Raw genomic sequence first — 19,177 nt, 5'->3', positions numbered from 1 at the left:
CAGACAAGCTTGGACCTAGGTCTGACAAGTGTAATTTTATAGGGTACCCAAAAGAGACCAAAGGGTATTACTTCTACCTAGCTGATGAGCAAAAAGTGTTTGTCAGCCTTAAGGCAATCTTTTTGAAAAAAGGAGTTCCTTGGTGAAGGGACTGTTGCCTCTAAGGTCAAACTTGATGAAGTTCGGCAGGTGAAAAAATCGACACAAGTTGCTGAACCTGAATCGGATTTGGTTAGATCAGATCCGAAGCCCATTGTTCAAGCACCCTTAAGGCGATCTGGTAGAGTACCACATCAACCGGACAGTTACTATGATTTCTTGGTCCGGGACGGCGATCCTATCGAACTTGATGAAAACGATGAGGATCCGATCACCTATATGGATGCAATGCAGAGATCCGACTCTGAGAAATGGCTGGAGGCCATGAAATTCGAAATGGAGTCCATGAAGGTCAACGATGTGTGGACATTGGTTGACCCATCCGAAGGAGTAAAACCCATAGGGTGTAAGTGGGTCTTCAAGAGGAAGAGAGGCACAGACGGAAAGGTGAAAACCTATAAAGCCCGTCTGTTTGCCAAGGGATATCGTCAACGTTATGGTATAGACTATGACGAGATATTTTCTCCTATGGCAATGCTCAAATCCATTCGGATTATGCCTGCGGTAGCTACCAATCTGGACTATGAAATCTGGCAGATGGATGTGAAGACAGCTTTCCTAAATGGAGTACTGGATGAAGAGGTGTATATGGTACAACCTGAAGGATTCACATCCACAGATGAGTCTAAGGTGTGCAGGCTAGAGAGGTCCATTTATGGACTTAAGCAGGCATCACGGAGTTGGAACATACATTTTGATAAGATGATCAAGACGTATGGCTTCATTAAGAACGGAGAAGAGCCATGCATTTATAAGTGGGCTAATGGTCCAGTGGTAGTATTTCTTGTATTGTATGTGGATGACATTCTCTTAATCGGGAATGATGTCCCTGTATTATAGGGAATAAAGATTTGGCTGTCGTCACAGTTCTCCATGAAGGATCTGGGAGAAGCTTCCTACATCCTAGGAATGAGGATCTATAGGGATAGATCTAAAAGGTTGCTTGGTTTATCTCAGTCTACGTACATTGATACTATGTTGAAGAGGTTCAGCATGGAGAATTTCAAGAAAAGCTATCTTCCGATAGGCCATGGAATTTCTCTCTCGAAGAGGGATTATCCTACAACACCTCAAGAGAGAGAGCATTTGGGTAGGATTTCATATGCTTTGGCAGTGGGATCTATCATGTACGCCATGACATGTACATGACCAGATGTGGCATACTCACTAGGGATAGTGAGTAGATACCAATCTGATCCAGGAGAGAATCACTGAAAGGTTGTTAAAACCATCCTGAAGTATTTAAGAAATACTAAGCACCAGTGGCTTGTTTATGGTGAATCGGATTTGAGACTTATAGGATTTACAGACTCTAGTTTCTAGTCTGATCATGATGACAGCAAGTGTATCGGAATTTATTTTTACCCTTAATGGTGAGCCTATCTGCTGGAATAGTTTCAAGTAGCACATAGTGGCTGATCAGTTTGTGAGGCAGAGTATGTCGCTGCATCAGATGCTGCCAAAGTAGCGGTGTGGCTGAGGAAATTCATCACTGAGCTCGGAGTAGCACTCTCCCTTGTTGGTCCAGTTCTGCTCTACTGTGACAGCTCTAGAGCCATTGCTCAGGCAAAGGAACCAAAGGCACACCAGCGGACGAAGCATATTCTGCGTCGCTACCATCTCATCCAAAAAATTATGGATCGAGATGACGTCGATCTTTAGAAGATCGACGGAAAGGAGAACCTGGCTGACCCATTCACTAAAGCCATTGCGGTGAAGGAGTTCGACAACTACAAGTCGAAGATGGGTATTAGATACTATACTAATTGGCTTTAGGCCAAGTGGGAAGTTGTTGGAAATAGTGTCCTAAAGTCAATCGTCAGCCTGTTGATGGTTGTGCTTATTTTTATATTTGTACAAGAATTATGAATTAATAAAAATTATTTTGGTATTTTTCATCACAAAATATTTCATCTTCTAATGAACTCCTATGTTGTGGTGAAGTCCTTAGGACTATTTAGACTCGACAAAGAAGGATTTGTCGTTTAGTCCTTAAATCTGTTCGCGACCAAATGATACGTTGTTACCAAGGATGACAATGTTTATCAAGCATAGATCGTTGTGTGCCATATAGGTTGGTTATCCTCTTAACCAATTAGTGTAGAGACACTAGTATGGCATACAGGTGAGATGTAAGGGTACATCTGCACTGAACGTGATCGACTCTGGAGCTATTTCTGCTGTCAAGATTTACTCCGATGGAATATGGGTATAAATATCCCTCCGACCTGAGACCGCCGCGGTGACTTGCAAGCAACTCACTGCACTTAGGCACTGGACTATCTGAATTTTTAATTCAGTGACGGAAGGCTGCTGGGTGTAGTCAAGTACTTGACTTGTCGGTGCATGTGTCAAGATGGGATTGACCACTCTAGTTTAGGAGCTGTGTACAGTCATGTTTCAATTTAGCAAAATCTTGGCCAGGGTAGTCCTTGTGAGGAGTCACAGGACTGTTTGAGTTGAGCATGATTCGGATGATCTGATCAGGGTTGATAGTTTAATCCTGAGTCGTCCTAAACACAGAGGTCAAAAGAATGAATTATACAGTAACCATATTCACGTAAGTTCTGAGTGTTACGATTGCAACCATTCGATCTATCCGGTCGTCAGGTACCATTGCTAGATGGTCACTTCGATTAGTACAGGAATTGGTTCCTGTGCTACCGACTTAGGTTCGAACCTGTGGGGTCACATACATTAGAGATTTTTATCTGATCTGATGGTTGATGTAGAATCCTACATGTTTGGGACTCAGTGATCGAGAATCAGGATTCTCTGATCATGAGTTTCACACATTATGGGTACCGGGGTCAAGAGTCCCACTGGTTGGGATTTTTCGATCAGGTTTACATATCGATGAATTCTGATGCCTGATTCCCATTGGATTTAGACTTAGTATTTATGAAAGATTTAATTAGTGATTTGATCACTAATTAACTCAATTTGATTGAATAATTATTTTTGGATCAAGTCCAATTGAATTGGATTCAGTTGGGTTTGACCCGTTTAGGTTAAGAGTTGACCTAATCGTCGAGATGGTTTGGTCCCTGATTTGATCAGAGGTTGGGCTTAGTCAATTCCTGATTTGATTATAATTTTATTGAGTCTAATTAAGTCTAATTAAGTTGGGTTTAAATTAGTCTAATTGGACCTAACTTATTTGGTTCAATTAGGTTGGTTTAAATAATTAAACCACCTTGACCCAATCTCCATGCTTCACCTCACTTCCATTGCACCCATTTGGATTCATGAGAAGGAACTTCTCATGAATTTTTTCCTCATGCCAAGCCCTCTCCACACCCCACTTTAATGTGCCAAATGGATGGATAAGGATGATTGGTTGGCCATTCAAATTCAAAATAAAATTTGAATTTGAATGGGCAATCAATCTTTGCACCTTATCCCTTTTTTTATGCCCTATTTATTATATGAGAAAAGGTTTCTCATGAAATCTCTCCAAGCACAATTTAAGCCACGCCTCACGTCTTTAGTGGATGAGGGATGAGTTGGTGTCCATTTGAATTCAAAATTTGATTTGAATTCAAATGTGCAATTACTCATCTTTATCCTTTCTTTTGGATAAGACGTTTGACGTTGTTATAAAAGGAGGAGAAGAGTGGTGCGTGCAAGAAAAAGTTTTTTGGAGAAAAATTCTAGGGCATGAGAAGTCTTGTGTGTGAGAAGGAAGTCCATATCCTTCCAAAAGAAAAAGAAAGAAAAGAAATAAAAGTGGATGCAAGGTTTTCGGTGAGTTCCCTAGAGTTTTAGTCTGGGATTCGAAAAGTGAGAAAGTGAGCTACGAGTGTCGTGAGCCCACAAAATCTTAGGAAGATCTTCAACATCTTCTCAAGCATGTCTGTTGATGATCCGGAGCATCCGAAGAATCGACAGACATCGATCAAAGGAGTTTGATCAGCATCCGCCGTCAGAAGGGCTCTACAACGAGCTAGCACTCGTGAGGAGTCGATCAGACCGGAAGCTTCATGTGAACGATCCACATAGGCCAGACATGCTGTATGGCTGCATCACGATGATCAGACTCTCCCGACGGTGATCAGATTGCGGCGATCTACTATCCGTACAAAGGTATTGTGTTCTGAATACTTTACAGTAAAGTATTTACTGTTCGAATTTGAATTTCAAATTTAAATGAATGCATGCTATATATTATATTTAGATCTTAGTATAGGATAAATTTATGTTAATTAATTAGATTAATTAATATTTTTCCACTGTAAAATCATAATTTTGAAAAAGTTTTAAAATTACCATTTTACCCCTGTACTGAATTTTTCCCACATGATCACAATCAAGAAAATAATTTAATATTTGATTACATAAATCAAGATAGGCTCTGATACCACTGTTGGGTTTCGATGGCACAGCGGAAGGGTTAGGTGTTTAAAATTTTCATTCAAAACACCCAATGCACCGGAAGCCCTAACGCCCAGAAACTCTTGACTATAATAATCAAAGCATAATAAATATAAATTAAGATAAGAAGAATACCTGTAGTGCTAATTCTAATTTTTATAAGGTATTCAAGTATCCACCCTTCAATGGTGATCCATATGGAAATTGAACCAAAGACAGCGCTCCTTCACCTTGCTTCAAGAGTTCTAGCCTCTAAAGCTCGACTAGCCTCGTACCGATCAAGTTTCTTCAAGAACCTGACCTCACCCTCTTAGAACCTCCTCTGAACTTCTGATTCTCCTTCTTTAGGACCCTTACAATCTTTGTTAGGACCAGATAAGGCTTTGTCTTAAATCCCAAAGCCTTGTCCTAAAACTAAGATAGGTTGTAAGAAAGAAAGGAGAGCAACAGGAGAGAAATTGGAAATCCCTCTTCAATTCCTCAGATACCCAGCACCCCGATCTATTTATAGCCACCAGAGGGATGCCAAAAGAGAGGGACATGCCTTATCCAAAAGGCATATATGATCTGATTATCAGAGATAAGAGTTCCTTCAAGTAGAAGGACTCTTATCCATGATACGTCGTTCAGCACCCTGGTCTGCGTGCATGCAACCAAAGAAGGGATGTTTTCACATCCCTTCTCAAATTAAAAAAATTCTTAAAAATCCACATAGATTGGAGATTTAATATAAATTCCATAAAATTAAAAATGGTAATAAAATTCTCACAGAAGGATGCTATCCTCGCACCTCTTCACGCGAGTGCTGATCACCATATGTGTAGACATCAGGACTGACTTATGGTATCCGTTTGGCATCTAGATAATTCTGAAAAAATTCCAAAAAAATTATCAAAAATATATTATCTAATATAGAATGTTATCACCAAAAACTTTTCCAATATAAAAGCATTTGATTAGGATAAGGACTCTCCAAATCATGGGGAGATGCGAAGCTTCTGCGCACGCACGTGAGACATCCTTCTTTTTCCAATTTTTTCTCTTCCTCAAAAATTTTAGAAAAAATATATCTCATGCTTTGAGATATGTACCAGAGGATGGAGGGTGATGTAAGCTACCACACATAATTTTAATCCTATGAAAAATAATATTTTTTTTCTGCCCATGCCAACACTTGTACGCAGAACCTGTTTTGCACCAAGAGTCCACCACAACTTGGACTCTTCATAATTGGTGTTAACATGGGATGTGGTGCCCCTATTTGGGTAGCTTCTAGGTGATATGATCTGACCCAAATGTCTATCAAATTGAGCTAGCTAATTAGCAAGGGATGGGACCAAATTGATCTCCAAAGGAGCAAGGGTTTCCACACGTGCTAGCATGCTTACCGGAACCCTGATTGAATCCAAAATTTCAATCAACCTTTTTTAAAAGGGTCCTTGGCCAATTTTTATATGTGTGTGACCCATTGGGTTTCATATCTAGTCGGTAGTAGGTCCAGGTATAAGTTGACCCAATTTGATTAGATTTCAATCTAATCGATTTTGGTCCAATCGAGCTAACCCGAGTTCAATAATTAGAATCATTTGTAATTGGCAATTGAATTAAACTCTTTAATTTGGTTAAAAATCTACAAGTCAAGATTGACATCTAGTAATATATCATGATTACCCAGAAGAAGTAGAATTTGGTGAAAATACCAAATCTATCCTTCAGTGGCAAATTACCGTGCAATTCAATCCTTCGATCATCCTTGCACTTTGAATATGTTCATGAGTATGGAATCATGTCAAACTCAAACACATATTCATATCGATTCTCAATTAACCAATAATGACTCCAATGAAGAAGCATTAGAAACTCTTTCTAATCTCCTTCCTGCTTTTGGCCAAAAGACTTTTCTGAGTCATCTAGGATTGAGAATACACAGGATGCGATCTCCTCTTACTAGGAGTGATCGATTCCATATTGACCTACTCACAACCTTCATACACAGTCCACCATATCCAGAATACTCCGTACATGTCTTAATGCCATGCCTGAGTTTTAACCAAAATATGGATTCATGTGCACAAGATTCCATGGTAGTTTCAGGTCTAAGGATCACTTGCACAACTCCCACTTAGAGAACCATCTTTGACATGCAAATAAGGCTTCCATTAGATATTCTCTTTCATCGAGTCAATTTAGTAGACTCATTTCTCAAATGAGCACTCACATCTTTGTATTAGTATCTTACACAAGTAGCTAGTGAGATCTGCCACCCTCTCCATTGAGCATACATAGGATGTGCCAGTCTATTTGGAACATTGATCCCCGACTCAATACTCCTACAACTAGAAATATTTAAGATTAGGATTTTAAGATTTTAGGTCTCACTAGCATGACCCATTCATGTCTTCTAAAATTATTATCCTAATCTTTGAGATTCATCATAATCTTAGATATATTAAGATACAGCTAATATGATGAATCAATACCTCAAATATAAATGTCGTTTCATGAGTTGAAAAATTTTAAAGAAAATCCCATCACAACACACTTATGATTGGCTTATAGGACACTCTTCTTTCATGACAGTGATCAAATTTTGACACCATTGTCGGAGATCTAGGCATGATTATTTTTTTATTAATTTTTTTAATCTTATTTTTAGTTTTTTTTAATTTACTTTCTAACTTGCTTAGTTACTTTGTCAAATTTATTTTCTTCTAAAAAAAAAAATCTCAACATTGATACCTCATAATCTATTTAAAAAATTAGATACTTAATCACAAAACTTAAAAAGTAAAACAAATCAATTTACTTTTGACTAACTACCAAATTTGTCCATCTTTTTCTTCTTGCATTACATAAGTTCATGAAACATCTTAAAGGCACAAACCCTAAACAAGATAAGGAGAAAATTTTATCACCCTTCCTTGGCCATAAACCACCATCCTGCATATTGTATTGACCTAAATCTTAACTTAAAATCAATTAGACGTTAGCCTCTAAGGACTCTCGAGCTCAATAGAACAAGGGATCCCACGAGTTAGACTAGATTAGGGTTAGTCAGTTTGACTAGTGTCTAGAAAAGTAGTTCAGGAACTGCATCCTGAAGGAAGGTGGTTATTTAATTGATTCCGTTCACTTACCTGTGAAGCGAAATTCAATATAGGGGTAAAATGGTAATTTTAAAACTTTTTTAAAATTATGATTTTATAGCAGAAAATATTAATTAATCTAATTAATTAACATGTATTTACCCTACACTAGGATCTAAATATGATATATAGCATGCATGCATTTAAATTTGAAATTCGAATTTGAACAATAAATACTTTACTGTAATATGTTCAGAACACAATACCTTTATGCGGGTAGTAGATCACCACAATCTGATCTCCATCGAAAGAGTCTGATCATTGTGATACAGCCACACAGTACGTTTGGCCTCTGCGGATCATCCACACGAGGCTTCCGGTCTGATCGGCTCCTCACAGGTGCTAGCTCGTTGTAGAGCCCTTTCAATGATCGATGCTGATCGAACTCCTTCGATCGATATCTGTCGATTCTTTGAATACTTTGGATTATCAGCAAATGTGCTTGAGAGGATGTTGAAGATCTCTCTAAAATTTGGTGAGCTCACGACACTCGTAGCTCACTTTCTCACTTCCTGAACCCCAGGCTGAAACCCTAGGGTACACTAAGAAAAACTCTACGCCCTTTTTTCTTTCTTTTCTTTCTTTTTCTCTTGGAAGGTTTTGGACCTTCACCTCATGTAAAAAGGTTCCTCACGCCCCAAACTTTCTCTCCAAAAAATTCTATGCATGCCCCACCTTTCTCATCTTTTTAAAACAACATCGAACATGTCTTATCCGCGTGAGAGGATAAAGATAAGTGGTTGCACATTTGAATTCAAATTGAGTTTGAATTCAAATGCAAACCAACTCATCCCTATCCACTTATGGCATGAGAAGAAAAGGGTGTGAACTTTTTGTGCAAGAAAATATTTCATGAGAAACCTTTTCTCATGTAAGTTATGTGGCACACAAGATGGATAAGCATGAAGGCACAAGAGATAAGTTATCCATTCAAATTCAAACACAGTTTGAATTTGAATGGTTAACTAATCAGCTTTATCCATCCATATGGTGCACAAAAGTGGGTGTGGGGAGGGCTTTGCATGAGAAAAAATTCACAAAAAATTCCTTCTCGTGAATTCAAATGGGCATAGTGGATGTGAGGTGGCGTAGGGAGTTTGGGTCAAGGTGGTTTCATTATTTAAACCAACCTAATTGAACCAAATAAGTTAAGCCCAATTAGACTAATTTAAATCCAACTTAATTAGACTTAATTAGGCTCAATAAAATCCTAATCAAATTAGGAATTGATTAAGCCCAACCCCTGATCAAATCAGAGACCAAACCATCTCGACGATTAGGTCAACACTTAACCTAATCAGGTCAAATCCAACTGAATCCAATTCAATTGGACTTGATCCAAAAATAATTACTCAATCAAATTGAGTTAATTAGCAATCAAATTACTAATTAAATCTCTCATAAATATTGAGTCCAAATCCGATAGGCAATTGGGTATCAAAGTCCATCAATATGAAACCTTGATCGTAGAGTCCCAAACCAGTGGGACTCTTGACCCCGGTACCCAAAATATGTGGGACTTGTGATCAAAGAATCCTGATTCTTGATTACAGAGTCCCAGACACGTAAGACTCATAGTCCATGAATATTAGGACTCTTCATCAGCCATCAGATCAGATAGGAACCTCTAATTTGTGTGACCCCGCAGGTTCAAACCTAAGCCGGTAGCACAGGAACCAATTCTTGTACTAATCGAAGTGACCATCTAGCAATGGTACCTGACATCCAGATAGGTCAGATAGTCGCAATCACAACACTCAGAATCTATGTGAATATGGTTACTATATAATTCATCCCTTTTGACCCCTGTGTTTAGGACGACTCAGGGTTAAACTGTCAACCCCGATTAGATCATCCGAGTCGTGCTCAACTCATTCAGTCCTGTGACTCCTCACTAGGACTACCCTGGCCAAGATTTTGCTAAATTGAAACACGACTGTACACAGCTCCTGAATTGAAGTGGTCAATCCCATCTTGACACACGCACTGACAAGTCAAGTACTTGACTACACCCAGCAGCCTTCCATCACTGAATTAGAAATTCAGGTAGTCCAGTGCCTAAGTGCAGTGAGTTGCTTGCAAGTCACCGTGGCAGTCTCAGGTCGGAGGGATATTTATACCCATATCCCATCGGAGCAAATCTTGACAGTAGAGATAGCTTCAGAGTCGGTCACGTTCAGTGCAGATGTATCCTTACATCTCACCTATATGCCATACCAGTGTCTCCATACTCGGTTAAGAGGACAACCAACCTATATGGCACACAATGACCTATGCTCGATAAACATTGTTGTCCTTAGTAACAACGTATCATTTGGTCACGAATAGGTTTAAGGACTAAACGATAAATCCTCTTTTGTTGAGTCTAAATAGTCCTAAAGACTTCACCACAACACAGGAGTTCATTAGAAGATGACAATTTGTGATGAAAAATGTCAAAATAATTTTTATTTATTTATGATTCATGTACTAATACAATAAAGAGCACAACCATCAACAGGCTGACGATTGGCTTTGGGACACTATTTCCAACAATCTCCCACTTGGCCTAAAGCCAATCGGTGCAGTATCTAATACCCATCTTCGACTTGAAGTCGTCGAACTCCTTCACCGCAATGGCTTTAGTGAATGGGTCGGTCAGGTTCTCCTTTCTGTCGATTTTCTGAAGGTCAACATCACCTCGATCCATGATTTTTCAGATGAGATGGTAGTGGCGCAGAATATGCTTCATCCACTGGTGTGCCTTTGGTTCCTTCACCTAAGCAATAGCTCCAGAGCTGTCACAGTAGAGCAGAACTGGACCAACAAGGGAGGGTGCTACTCTGAGCTCGGTGATGAATTTTCTCAGCTACACCGCTTCTTTGGCAGCATCTGATGCAGCGACATACTCTACCTCGCAAACTGAATCAGCCACTGTGTGCTGCTTGAAACTTTTCCAGCAGACAGCCCCACCATTAAGGATAAAAATAAATCCTGACACACTCTTACTGTCATCATGATCAGACTGAAAATTAGAGTCTGTAAATCCTATAAGTCTCAAGTCTGATTCACCATAAATAAGCCACTGGTCCTTAGTATTTCTTAAATACTTCAGGATGGTTTTAACAACCCTCCAGTGATTCTCCTCTGGATCAGATTGGTATCTACTCACTACCCCTAGTGAGTATGCCACATCTGGTCATATACATGTCATGGCGTACATGATAGATCCCACTGCCGAAGCATATGGAATTCTATTCATATGCTCTCTCTCTTGAGGTGTTGTCGGACAATCCCTCTTCGAGAGAGAAATTTCATGGCCTATCGATAGATAGCCTTTCTTGGAATTCTCCATGCTGAACCTCTTCAGCATAGTATCAATGTACATGGATTGGGATAAGCCAAGCAACCTTTTAGATCTATCCCTATAGATCCTCATCCCTAGGACGTAGGAAGCTTCTCCCAGATCCTTCATAGAGAATTGTGACGACAGCCAAATCTTTATTCCCTGTAATGCAGGGATACCATTCTCGATTAAGAGAATGTCATCCACATACAATACAAGAAATACCACAACTGGACCATTAGCCCACTTATAAATGCAGGGCTCTTCTCCGTTCTTAACAAAGCCATACGTCTTGATCGTCCTATCAAAACGTATGTTCCAACTTCGGGATGCCTGCTTAAGTCCATAAATGGACCTCTGTAGCCTGCACACCTTAGACTCATCTGTGGATGTTAATCCTTCAGGTTGTATCATATACACCTCTTCATCCAGCTCTCCATTTAGGAAAGCTGTCTTCACATCCATTTGCCAGATTTCATAGTCTAGATGGGCAGCTATCACAAGCATAATCCGAATGGATTTGAGCATTGCCACAGGAGAAAACATCTCGTCATAGTCTATACCATAACGTTGACGATATCCCTTGGCAACCAGACGGGCTTTATAGGTTTTTACCTTTCCGTCTGTGCCCCTCTTTCTCTTGAAGACCCACTTACACCCTATGGGTTTTACTCCTTCGGGTGGGTCAACCAATGTCTACACATCGTTGACCTTCATGGACTCCATTTTGGATTTCATGGCCTCTAGCCATTTCTCAGAGTCAGATCTCTGCATTGCATCCATGTAGGTGATCGGATCCTCATCATTTTCATCAAGTTCGATAGGATCTCCATCCCGGACCAAGAAACCATAGTATCTATCCGGTTGACGTGGTACTCTACCAGATCGCCTTAAGGGTGCAGGAATTATGGGCTCCGGATCTGATCTAACCAAATCCGATTCAGGTTCAGCTACTTGTGTCGGTTTTTTCACTTGTCGAACTTCTTCAAGTTCGACCTTAGAGGCAACAGTCCCTTCACCAAGGAACTCTTTTTCTAAGAAGATTGCCTTAAGGCTGACAAACACCTTTTGCTCATCAGCTAGGTAGAAATAATATCCTTTGGTCTCTTTTGGGTACCCTATGAAATTACACTTGTCAGACCTAGGTCCAAGCTTGTCCGTAATTAAACGTTTAACATAAGCCAGACACCCCCAAATCTTAAGGTGCGAGAGTACTGGCTTATGTCTTATCCATAACTCATATGGTGTTTTGGTTACAGACTTACTCAGAACCCTATTTAGAAGGTAACAAGCCAATTCGAGTACATATCCCCAGAGGGAGATCGACAGACCAGCAAACCCCATCATGGATCGGACCATGTCTAACAAGGTCCGATTCCTCCTTTCAGACACACCATTATCTATGGTGTTCCAGGAGGAGTCCACTGAGAGAGAATCTCATTCTCCCCTAAATATATAAAAAAACTCATTGAAAAGGTATTCACCTCCTCGATCAGATCAAAGAGTTTTAATACACTTCGCAGTTTATTTTTCTACCTCATTTTGGAATAGTTTGAACATTTCAAATGATTCCGACTTATGCTTCATTAAATAGACATACCCATATCTCGATAGGTCATCTGTGAAGGTTATGAAGTAGAAATATCCACCTCTTGTACTTGAGCTCATGGGTCCACATACATCAGAATGTATCAGACCCAAGAGTTCACTGGCTCGCTCACCTTTTCCAGTAAAAGGTGACTTGGTCATCTTCTCAAGAAGACAGGACTCACAGGTTGGAAGTGATTCACAATCACCAACTTCAAAAATTCCTTCTTGAGCCAACTTGTTTATCCTGTTCTTATTGATATGACCTAGCCTACAGTGCCAAAGGTAGACTTCTGACACATTATCTATTCTAGGGCATTTACCAGAGATTTGAACCACATTAGGCTGTGATAGTAAGTAAATTCCATTATCTAGTTGTCCAACAAATATTGTAACACCATTCAAAATGATATTGCAAACATTTTCTTTTATTAAAAATGGATAACCGTACATGGCCAAAAGGCCTACAAAAATAATATTTAATAAAAAGTTTGGACAATAGTGACATTCACTCAGAATTATATTACGAGAATTGATTACAAGGTTCATGATTCCTAAAGCTAGAACTGAAACTTTGTTTCCATCTCCAATGTTTAGGAACCCTTCGCCATCCTCAAATCTCCTACTGACTTGCAGATCCTGCATCGAATTGCAAATATGATAAGGACTTCTGGTATCCAATACCCAGGTAGTAGTATCACAAATAGAAAAGTTGCAAGGTATTATCATATAATTACCTTGCTTCTTCTTCGGCCTGTTTGGGTCCAGAGAGGCAATGTATAGAGGACAGTTCCTCTTCCAGTACCCCTGCTTCTTGTAAAAGAAGCACTCCGTCTGGCTCTGGTCGGGCTTGCACTTCTTGGTCTGACCCTGTGCAGACGTCCTAGCATGCGGCTGCACCTTCTTATTCTTCTTCCCTTTCTTAAAGGGTCGACGATCAGAAGAAGACCCTCCCACAACATTCACCGACTCCTTATGGAGCTGGTGGTCCTTCTCAAAGTTTTGTAGCAACCCCAACAAGCCATGGTAGTTCACTACAGGCTTTGTCATTCGAAAATGAGTAAGGAAGGGGAGGAAGGACTTGGGCAATGAATTAAGGATCGCATCCTTATCGAGCTGCTCGTGCAGGGGAAAGCCCAGTTTACTTAGGTGCTCAATCATTTCGATCATGTACAGTACATGATCGGTGACTGAGGCCCCATCCCTCATCCAAGCATTGAAAATGGCATAACTAGTTTTGTGCCTTTCAACGTCGTCAGGTGTGCCAAAGGAGTTGTTCAACATTTGAAGCATCTCATTTGGCTGGGCGTTGTCAAACGTACGGCTGAACTTATCATTCATTGCCACCAGCATTATGCATCGAACGGTGGTCCGATCGTTGAGCCACTTTTGATAAGTGTCTCGGACCGTCCCTCTAGCATTCGGGACTGGCTCCTCGGGTGTCAGATTCGTTACAACATAAAGGATCCACTCATGCTCAAGGATGATTTTTAATTTTTGATACCAGCTATCGAAATTAGGTCCCATAAGCTTGTCATTATCTAATAATGATCGGAGCGATAGAATAGTGGCCATAGCTGCATAAAGGAAAATCAGACCTCTATTAGTACATAAATTATTAATACTAAAGACTTGGACTTTAGTTTAAAGTTTCTCCCAATATTTTTACGAACTGATAGCCTCAACCTCCAATTCAAGGAATTACTTTAATTCCTTAGTGGGTACTAGAATCCACACAGACTACACACGAGCCCAACTTTGGTTGGTCAACCCATGTGCATCTATGGGTAGGTTCATAACTAGTTGTTTCTCTAAACAACTTCTAGTAATTAATTTTGCCCCAGAACCTAATCAGTAGGCTTTGGCCTCCACTAAAAAGATCTGGTTAGGTCAACCATTAACATGACTTTATTTGGTGAATCGGACCAATAAATGATCAGGTCCGACTTTGGCCAGCCAACCTGACCACCATCAGAAAGACTCAACCAAATTATCATACTATGAATGATAATTCTATTAGTCAATAAGCACCAGGCCTTTGGGCCTCCAATGATTATTAAACTAATGGACTCATTATCACTCACTTAATGAGAGGCTATGACTTAGTTATCACTATAACTTAATCATTTTTAGGACCTAATAATTTTTGAAGATTTTATTAAAGGATAGAAGAGAAGAAATTAACCAGCCAATTTCAATCCTCCCACTGACTTCACCAAGTCAGATTAAAAAGGATTTAATTAAAGCCGGTATTAGGAGCACCTAAATCAGTCACACTGATTTACCTAATGACATGGGTGAGCCCTAATCACCAAGTGATCTAATCAAAATCTAACTCACCAAGTTGGCCAGGTAAGTGAGATCAGTGGTGGGGATATGCCATTAACTCGTCAGAGATCAGATCAATGCTAGTAGCTTCCACTTAAGAACCACTGGTCAAACTGCCGAACTTACCTTAGACACCAACCGGTTCATTAGTTTTAATTTGATCAACTTAGTAAATAGGGTTCCACCACGTAGCCATGAATTAAGTCCATCTTGGTCTAGTTAAAGACATGGACCCATTCAACTACAACTATTGGAGTTGAGTCTAGAGTGTCCTTGACCTAATCTAATTCAACTTTTGATTAGATTTGATCAATTACTCTAATTTAGTCCATTTCTTTAAGCTAACCTTAGGTCTAACCCAATTATGGACCTAATCCATCTAACCCATTGATCCACAAGTTTATGTAATTGTCTTAGATCTTAATTCACAATTCTAGACCAACTTGACAACATTTAATTCTTTTAATTAAGTATTTGGACTGATGGGTCAGGGTTTGGCTTTTCAAAAATAATTTTCAAATTTGAAAGGTTTTATTTTCTGTTCATCAAATATGTTGACTCATTTCACAAATAGATCAGTATATTTCATAAATAGTAATCCTATTGCTAATTACATAACAGAAAATAACTCAATCAAAATAAATCATGAATATTCTTTTAGATCTAATCTAACATATTCATGATAAATTTTATAATTGAATCTTTACAATTAAGTCCTTTTGCTGCTTCATCTGTATGGGATATAATTACAGCGGCACCCTTACCGCCATAGGAGACTCCATCGAATGGGAGGAGAGGGCCTTTAAATCCTACTTTTCTCCTATGATCGGATGGCCATGGCAACCAACCCAATTCAATTACTTGCTACTTGGATCATGTATATCTAAATATACCAATTTCAAAATTTAAATTTTAAATTTCAAATTTTAAATTTTAAATTTTTGAATTTCAAATTTTAAACAAATTTCAAATTTCAAATTTTTGAATTTTAAATTTTAAATTTTGAATTTCAAATTTGAAATTTCAATCAAATTTCAAATTTCAAATTTTAAATTTTAAATTTTTGAATTTTGAATTTTAAATTTCAAAATTTAAATTTCAAATTTTGAATTTCAAACTTTTGAATTTTGAATTTCGAACAACTTTCAAAATTCAAATTTTAAATTTCGAATTTCAAATTTTAAATTTAAACTTTTAGATTACAACTTAATCTATGCATGCAAATTTATATATCATATCTTAGAACCTGCTCTGATACCATTTGAAGTAAAATTTAGTGCAGGGATAAAATGATAATTTTAAAACTTTTTCAAAATTATGATTTTATAGTGAAAATATTAATTAATCTAATTAATTAACATATATTTACCCTACATTAGGATCTAAATATGATATACAGCATGCATTCATTTAAATTTGAAATTCAAATTTGAACAGTAAATACTTTACTGTAATGTGTTCAGAACACAATATCTTTATGCGAGTACTAGATTGCCGCAATCTGATCACCATCGGGAGAGTCTGATCATCATGATGCAGCCACACAGCACGTCTGGCCCCTGTGAATCATCCACACGAGGCTCTCAATCTGATCGGCTCCTCACGGGTGCTAGCTCGTTGTAGAGCCCTTTCGACGGTCGATGCTAATCAAACTCCTTCGATCGATGTCTGTCGATTCTTTAGATGCTCTGGATCATCAACAGACATGCTTGAGAGGATGTTGAAGATCTTTCTGAAATTTGGTGAGCTCACGACACTCATAGCTCACCTTCTCACTTCCTGAACCCCAGGTTGAAACACTAGGGTACACTAAGAAAAACTCTGCGCCCTTTTTTCTTTCTTTTCTTTCTTTTTCTCTCGGAAGGTTTTGGACCTTCACCTCATGTAGAAAGGTTCCTCATGCCCCAAATTTTCTCTCCAAAAAATTCTACACACGCCCTACCTTTCTCATCTTTTTAAAATAATGTCGAACGTATCTTATCCGCGTGAGAGGATAAAGATAAGTGGTTGCACATTTGAATTCAAATCGAGTTTGAATTCAAATGCAAACCAACTCATCCCTATCCACTTATGGAATGAGAAGAGAAGGGTGTGGACTTTTTGTGCATGGAAATATTTCACGAGAAACCTTTTCTCGTGTAAGTTATGTGGCGCACAAGATGGATAAGCATGAAGGCACAAGAGATAAGTTATCCATTCAAATTCAAACATGCTTTGAATTTGAATGGTTAACTAATCAGCTTTATCCATCCATATGACACACAAAAGTGGGCATGGAGATGGCTTTGTGTGAGAAAAAATTCATGAGAAATTCCTTCTCGTGAATTCAAATGGACGCAGTGGATGTGAGGTGGCGCAGGGAGTTTGGGTCAAGGTGGTTTCATTATTTAAACCAACCTAATTGAACCAAATAAGTTAGGCCCAATTAGACTAATTTAAACCCAACTTAATTAGACTTAATTAAGCTTAATAAAATATTAATCAAATTAAGAATTGATTAAGCCCAACCCTTGATTAAATCAGAGACCAAACCATCTGACGATTAGGTCAACACTTAACCTAATCAGGTCAAATCCAACTGAATCCAATTCAATTGGACTTGATCCAAAAATAATTACTCAATCAAATTGAGTTAATTAGTGATCAAATCACTAATTAAACCTCTCATAAATATTGAGTCCAAATCCGATAGGCAATCGGGTATCAAAGTCCATCAATATGAAACCTTGATCGTAGAGTCCCAAATCAGTGGGACTCTTGACCCCGGTACCCAAAATATGTGGGACTTATGATCAGAGAATCCTGATTCTCGATCACAGAGTCTCAGACATGTAGGACTCATAGTCCATGAATATTAGAGCTCTTCGTCAGCCATCAGATCAGATAGGAACCTCTAATTTGTGTGACCCCATGGGTTCGAACCTAAGCCGGTAGCACAGGAACCAATTCTTGTACTAATCGAAGTGACCATCTAGCAATGGTACCCAACATCCGGATAGGTCGAATAGTCGCAATCACAACACTCAGAACCTACGTGAATATGGTTACTGTATAATTCATCCCTTTTGACCCCTGTGTTTAGGATGACTCAGGGTTAAACTGTCAACCTTGATTAGATCATCCGAGTCGTGCTCAACTCAATCAGTCCTATGACTCCTCACTAGGACTACCCTGGCTAAAGTTTTGCTAAATTGAAACACGACTATACACAGCTCCTAAACTGGAGTGGTCAATCCTATCTTGACACACGCACCGACAAGTCAAGTCTTGACTACACCCAGCAGCCTTTCGTCACTGAATTAAAAATTCAGGTAGTCCAGTGTCTAAGTGCAGTGAGTTGCTTGCAAGTCACCGTGGCGGTCTCAGGTTGGAGGGACATTTATATCCATATCCCATCGGAGCAAATCTTGACAGCAGAGATAGCTCCGAAGTCGATCACGTTCAGTGCAGATGTACCCTTACATCTCACCTGTATGCCATACCAGTGTCTTCACACTCCTTGGTTAAGAGGACAACCAACCTATATAGCACACAATGACCTATGCTCGATAAACATTGTTGTCCTTGGTAACAACGTATCATTTGATCGCGAACAGGTTTAAGGACTAAACGACAAATCCTCTTTTGTTGAGTCTAAATAGTCCTAAGGACTTCACCACAACATAGGAGTTCATTAGAAGATGACAATTTGTGATGAAAAATATCAAAATAATTTTTATTTATTTATGATTCATGTACTAATACAATAAAGAGCACAACCGTCAACAGACTGATGATTGGTTTTGAGACACTATTCCCAACAATCTGACCAACTCAGTTGGTGTCTAAGGAAAGCCACGGGGGGACCCCCACCAAGCTTACACTACCTGGCCAGTTGGATGGCTAGTCTTTTACCTGAAATACTCAAAAGCAACTTTGGTAATTAGGAGCTATTTAGATTTAGGATTACCCTTAGCTAGGATTGATTGCATGACTTGATTACTAATCTACGAACATTAAATCTAATTACAACTCTCTCATCTATCGATCTAGAACCCCTTAGGACTCTCATCTCTAGAACTCTTCTTCTTCTCTTCTTTTTCTCTGATATATTAAAATTTAAAAAAAAATTCTACTAGGACAAAATGATGATTGTCAGACATAATCTAAAGCCTACAAGCTTATAAGGTCACTGAGGAAGAAATAGATTTTAATAGACAATCTAGAACCCTACTGGACCTGTGTTATCCGATTAGCTCTGTCCAACTGTCTAGAATTA

The sequence above is a fragment of the Elaeis guineensis genome, chromosome 2 (assembly GCF_000442705.2).
Source record: "Elaeis guineensis isolate ETL-2024a chromosome 2, EG11, whole genome shotgun sequence".
NCBI lineage: Eukaryota > Viridiplantae > Streptophyta > Magnoliopsida > Arecales > Arecaceae > Elaeis > Elaeis guineensis.
The sequence above is the reverse complement of the archived record's forward strand: the minus strand, read 5'-3'. Positions refer to the sequence as shown.